Raw genomic sequence first — 6,596 nt, 5'->3', positions numbered from 1 at the left:
CTTTATTTGATCTCTCCTACTGTCTTCTTCTCCACATTCCATGCTCCTCCCCGAATTATCTTGTTGTATGTTGTGTGCATTTATATACATTAAACCTTTTCTGAAAGATCAGGTAAATATAAACATTAAGACTTGTTTGGGGATTACATTTTTATTGTTATTATGCACAGCCATGCATTTCTGTGTCCTGAGGTGAGTTTTCCTCCAAAGCATGTTTTTCTTATTATCCCTCCCAGGAAGCTGTGCCAAATGATTATATGTTAATATGAACTTATGTGTTATCTTCTCAAAGTTCTAGAAAAATAAAGATTGCATAATAAAATAAATGACAGTGCTGTATATTAATCTTTAAGCAGTTACCAGTTTCCATATTGGGAGTTTTGCACACAAATCAGAACTGGGAGATGGGCCTTTTTCTTTATCTATAGACAGCCTGATTGAGCAAGTAAGCAGTCATAGAACATTTACATAATGAACAAACATTTGTGACAGGGTCAGAAACAGTAACTTGTGAGCAAGCACAGCTTTCTACCCAACCCATTCCAGGATTCAGAGTTGCTGGTTAGGCCAAAGGTGAGAAAGAGAATTGGAAGGGGCTGAGAAAGACCCCAGGACTGGTTGAGCAGCTCCTTCTGCACATGACGGGCAGGCTGGAGTGTTAAGGGGGCTGTGGGGTGGCCTGGGGGAGCAGCTGGGGGTTCAGCAGGACTCTCAGGTCGGAGATGCCCAGGAAAGAGATTAGGGAGCTTGCTGTTATTGTTATATTTTGTTTGAAAAAAAAAATTTCCTTTATTTTAAAATATCTCTTTAAAAGCTTTATTAAAGGCTTACTTTTTTTCTTCAAAAAAAATTTTTTTTTTCAGACGGAGTCTCGCTCTGTCGCCCAGGCTGGAGTGCAGTGGTGCGATCTCGGCTCACTGCAAGCTCCGCCTCCCAGGTTCACGCTGTTCTCCTGCCTCAGCCTCCTGAGTAGCTGGGACTACAGGCGCCCGCCAGCACGCCTGGCTAATTTTTTGTATTTTTCTTTTTAGTAGAGACGGGGTTTCACCACATTAGCCAGGATGGTCTCGATCTCCGGACCTCATGATCTGCCTGCTTAGGCCTCCTAAAGTGCTGGGATTACAGGCATGAGCCACCGTGCCCGGCCTTTTTTCTTCAACTTTTAAGTTCAGGGGTACAAATGTACAGGATGTGCAGGGTACATAGGTCAATGTGTGCCGGGTTGGTCTGCTGCACAGATCATCCCATCACCTAGGTATTAAGCCCAGCATCCATTAGCTATTCTTCCTGATGCTCTCCCTTGCCCCCTCTCCTGACAGGACCCAGTGTGTGTTGTTCCCCCCCATATGTCCATGTGTTCTCATCATTCAGTTCCCACTTATAAGTGAGAACATGCGGTGTTTGGTTTTCTGTTACTGCATTAGTTGCTGAGGATAACGGCTTCCAATGCCATCCGTGTCCCTGCAAATGGCTGCATAGTAGTCCATGGTGTATAGGTACCACATTTTCTTTATCTCATCTGTCACTGATGGGCATTTGGGTTGATTCCATGTCTTGCTATTGTGAATAGTTCTGCCATGAACATACACCTGCATATATCTTTATAAGAGAAAGATTTATATTCCTTTGGGTATATACCCAGTAATGGGATTGCTGGGTCAAATGTTATTTCTGGTTCTAGGTCTTTGGGGAATTGTCACACTGTCTTCCATAATGGTTGAACTAATTTACACTCCGATCAGAAATGCTTACTTTTAATTAAGAGTTTTGATGTTAAGATTACATGCATTTTCTTTTAAAAATGTAAAAGTAGCTTAATTTTGCATCATTTTGGAAGGGGTATTGAAGAGTTATCTTACAAGGGATTTTTGTGCTTGTCTAGGAAATCATTCTTCCTTATTTCACTATTTTTGTTACTGTTTTTTTAATCCTGGCAATATGTCAGGGTTGTGTGCATAAAATTTGTAATTTCAGCCATTTAAGTGTACAAATCAATGGTATCAATGACATTTACGTGGTTTGCAACCATCACCACAAACTATCTCCAAAATATTTCATCAACTTAAAACTCCGTACCCATTAAGCAATAACTTATAATTTCACCCTTCCTTCAGCCCCAAGCTGTAATTTACCTTTTATCTCTATAACTGCCTGTTCTAGGTACTTAATGTAAGTGAAAGCATCAAAATGTGTTCTCTGTCTGACATTTCATTTAGCAAAATGTTTTCAAGATTCATCCATGTTGCGGTATGTACCAATACTTAATTCCTTTTCATGGCTAGATATTCCATTTATGTTTATATCACACTGTTTATTAATTCTTCTGTTATTGGACACGGGTTGTTTCTGCCTTTTGGTTATTGCGAATATTTTTTCTATAAACATTAGTGTACAAGCGTATGTTTGCGTCCCTGTTTTCAATTCTTTCGGGGATATACCTAGAAGTGGAACTGTTGGATCAAATAGTGATTCTATGTTTGACCTTTTGAGAAACTGCCAAACGATGATCCAGAAGAGGCGCCATTTTACATTCCCACCAGCCCAAGGTGCTGTGGGTTTTTCAACCACAGAACACTGTTTTCAAGCAATGCCCACTGTTTTTCCTAGCAGAATGGTTTCTGGGTCAGGTAAAACAGAGATGTTGAATACCATGTTCAGGCAGCCTCTGGAAAGATTAAAACAGACAAGCACAATCATTTGTGAATCAGATCTGCTCTGCTCTCTGGAACAAGGGATAAGGGTCCCAGCCTGGGAATCCAGCCTGCCGTCTTCAAGACTATCACCAAGCTGGACTTGTGGGACAAGCAAAAATGCCACACAGCTTTCATATCATTTTTAAGTTGCCTTTGTGTTGATCCAGCATTCTTTTGGTTGCCGTACACCTTTGATTATTTTGCCGGTTCTGACAAAGTTGGTTCTGACAGTGTCTGGTTGTTTATTTAACATTCCTATGGAAGGATGGGAGCTTAGAGCTGCCTTCCCCGCCATTTTGCTGACACCACTGCAATGGAGCATTCTTGACTCCCCTGCCCTAAGAGTTTGACTTACTCTGCATTCAAATGTCCTCTACCTAACATGACCAAAACACAACTCGTGGTATTTCCTTCTAACCTGCTTCTCTCTTGTGGGCCGCCTGTCTGGGAATGGTTAGATCCTTTACTCAGGTAATCAAGCCAAGAAGAATTCTCGTTTCCCTCTTCTTCTGATTGGTAGCCCATCAGAACTGTGGCTGCAATACAGCCTTCTAAGACTTCTCTGATCATTCCACTTATGACAAAGCTTGTTTTTTTCTACATCAGCCCAGGCTTCTGTCATAGTTCACTTTGATTACTGCAATGCCTCCTGCCTGGATAGTTTGCATCTCATTCTCCCTCTCCCCACTTCCTGTACGCATCTGGCCACAGAACTCATTCTTACCCCTAGAAGTAACCCTAAGACACGTGTTCATATTCTATGCCTCGCTCTTGGAGTCATAAGCTGCTTTGGGACAAGGACTGCATATATCCATCCCTGCAACAGTTTCCGGCATATAGAACAAGCTGAACAAATGATTCCTGAGTGTCTGAAACAGACCCAAAATACCAGCCCTCAGAGTGATTAGACACAGTGTAGTATACATTAGTAAGACAGAAACCAGCAAAATGTCTATGCATGTAAATATATATGTGTGTGTGTGTATATATATATATATATATATGATTGCTTAGAAACTTGAAAAAGTGAATTCTCTTTCTTGCTTCTTTATCTCTGATTTTGAAAATCCTACCCATTCTTCAAGGTCTATTTTTATTTCTTACTTTCTCCAGCTCCTAACCATGGAATATATTCCTAATTCTGCACTGAATTATACACTCACTGGAAATCCCCTATATCAGTCCTAATGCTTCCTCCACCACAAAGTGGAAGAATATGCAGATGTTAGGAGAGAGACAGCAGAAGCAACAGAAGCTGGAAACAGAGTGTAGTTTCAATGACAGACCAGCCTGCCAGTCACTCATCACTGACTTGCTTCATAATATACTGCCTCATGGTGGCTATGATGAAATACTGTTTCTGTGAGTTTTGTCCCTCCACTAGATTTGCATTTTCCTGAAGGAAACAACCTTCATCAACCAGTTTTGTATTAATCAAGAACCCACAGTTAAAGCAGACATACAATATATATTTTCTCAACATAAATTTTCGTGTGTTGTTCATGCGTTGGTCTGCTATTGAGCTGGACTTCTGAAATAAACTGTGTTATGCTAGAAATAACTCATAACCAAAGTGTCTCTCCAGCAAAAGCAGGGAGGAAAGTGTCACCTTTCTCAATGCTAAGATTTTTCCTTAGCAAACGGGTGACCTCAGAGTAAGTACCACTTGACAGAATCGCTGAGTCTGTTTTCAGAGAGGAAGGAAAATGCTGTGAGCATCAGATCATGCTGTGTCCTGTGTGCATGGGTCTTTTCTTCAGTTGGTGACATTAGAAAACCATCTGGGAAATAGCGCTCAAGGCAATGGCTCCCAAATAAAGCATAGAAGACACCTGTGGAAAGGCCCAAGAGTTTTGTGTAAGATTTTCAAAATGATTTTGGTTGCACAGTCAACACTACTTTCACAAAGAACACATTTCTCCTGATGAAAATGCTCTCTGCCATGCAGTTTGTCACTGAAGCTCTCATCTATGAGTGCCATCTGGACCAAGTTCCAATTTGGTAATGGGCTCTCACATACATTTGCCCACCAAGAAATTCTGTAACTCATCTACAATGTCCATGGTAAGATTTGCATATCTTAGTTCAAATGAAATAGAAACCTAAAGAAATAAAATTGCCATCTCAGACAAAGAAAGAAGACTTTACCTTGTGAAGAGCCACAGCCTATTCCAAGGAAGTCCCTCTGGTCTGCTCCCCTGCCAGGTGGTCCCTGAAATCTAGGAAACATAGAGTCACTGTCAGCCACAGGAGCTGCTGAAGGACCTCTGGCAGCCTTGGGTGCTGAGGACAAGGACAGGCATGTGCGGAGGAGATGGGTGAGAGCACGGGCTGAGCTGCTGCTGGGCCACCCTCTTTGGTGGTGAAGGAAGGCAAAGGAGACCACCAGGAGAGCCCTGGGGGACAGAGCCTTGGATCTCTGGCTAAGCCACCCTCATCACTGTGAAGTAGGCAGTGTTCACCCAGGCAGCACACAAATGCACGCATCACTCCAGGATAGGGTCTCCTCACAGAAAGAGGCCTGGTAAATATCCTCTTTTAAAAAAAAGCTGCAGTGTTTAACGTTCCTGAATCTACATATGCTCCTTCTGCACTTACCATCTATATTACTGGATTTTAAATCGTTAGTGTGGTGAAAAATACACAATATGTATTATTTTGATTATTAAATGCACACTTCTGTGACATCAGTTCCATTCACAATGCTATCTAGAAACTAAAAACAATCTTAATTCAGTTTTCTTACCTTCCACCTTGGGAAACAAGAGAAAAAAGTATTGTGTAATGTAAACCCAACATTAACAAAGAAAAAAATATATTCATTATAATAGAAATAATAAAATAAACAGAGAACTAAACAAAACCAAAAGCTGCTTCTTAGAAAAGATAAACAGAATTGATAAGCCTCCAGCCAGGATAACTACGAAGAAAAGATAGAAGACACAATTTATAAATAATATAAATAAAAAGAGGAATCATTCCTGCTGATCCCAGAATATGAAGAAGATAATAAAGGAATACTTAGAATAAATCTATGCTCACAAATCTGACAGCAAAATTCCTTCAAAGGCAGAAACCATAACTACTCAAAGGAGACAGATAATCTGAGCAGGCTTATATCTATGATAGAAATTAAATCAACAATAACTTTTTAAAAAATGCCCAGTAGATTTTACTGAATTCTACCTAATTCTTATAAAGGGAAACATAGTGTTATTATACAAACAACTGATTAAAATTCTAAACATTTACCCAGTTAAATTTTAAAATTACACCCATTGCAAAATCTGCACAAGAATGAGAGCAGCTGTATTCGTCATTGCCTGAACTGGAAGCAGCTGAGATGCTCTTCAGGTGGTGAGTGGACCAACCCACACCATTACATGACCCAATGGAATATGATTCACTGATAAAAATTAGTACGCTGTTAAGCTACAAAAAGATATGAAATCTTGCATGTATGTTGCTAAGTGAAATCAGTTAGTCCTAAGTGGCTGCATACTTTATGATTCCAATTCTATAGAATTTTGGGAAAGAAAATCTATAGAGGCAATAAAATAAATGATCTATAGTAGTCAGGGGTCCTAGGAAAAGAAGAAAGGGGTTAATAGGTTCAGCATTGGTCATGTTTTGGATGTTTTGGATGTGAAACTCTTCTGTCTGGGTGATGAATGACATTATGAGTTTGTCAAAATCCATAGGTTGAACAACACAGGGTGAGCCTTAATGCAAACTCTAGACTTTCATTAAGAAGAAGATATCACTATTGCTTCAACCACTATAACAAATGCACCACGTTCATGTAAGATGTGATCACAAAAAAGATACTGAGTGGGGAGGGTATATGGGAACTTTCTGTACTACTTCAATTTTTAGGTTAATTTACAAGTTTCACATGATGTC

General features: G+C 40.1%; 1 long non-coding RNA gene across 1 annotated transcript; it reads right to left on the bottom strand.

Annotated features, from left to right (window-relative positions):
• Positions 1–4,144: 4,144 nt before the first annotated feature.
• LOC116465170 (uncharacterized) lies at positions 4,145–6,596 on the bottom strand. The gene is made up of 2 exons (XR_004247125.1): positions 4,842–6,596; positions 4,145–4,525 (listed from the first exon to the last, which is right to left on the bottom strand). It is a non-coding gene; the product is annotated as an uncharacterized LOC116465170 (long non-coding RNA).

Source organism: Hylobates moloch, unplaced genomic scaffold (genome assembly GCF_009828535.3).
Source record: "Hylobates moloch isolate HMO894 unplaced genomic scaffold, HMol_V3 SCAFFOLD_3488, whole genome shotgun sequence".
Taxonomy (NCBI): Eukaryota; Metazoa; Chordata; class Mammalia; order Primates; family Hylobatidae; genus Hylobates; species Hylobates moloch.
This window is presented reverse-complemented; position numbering and strand designations above follow the sequence as displayed.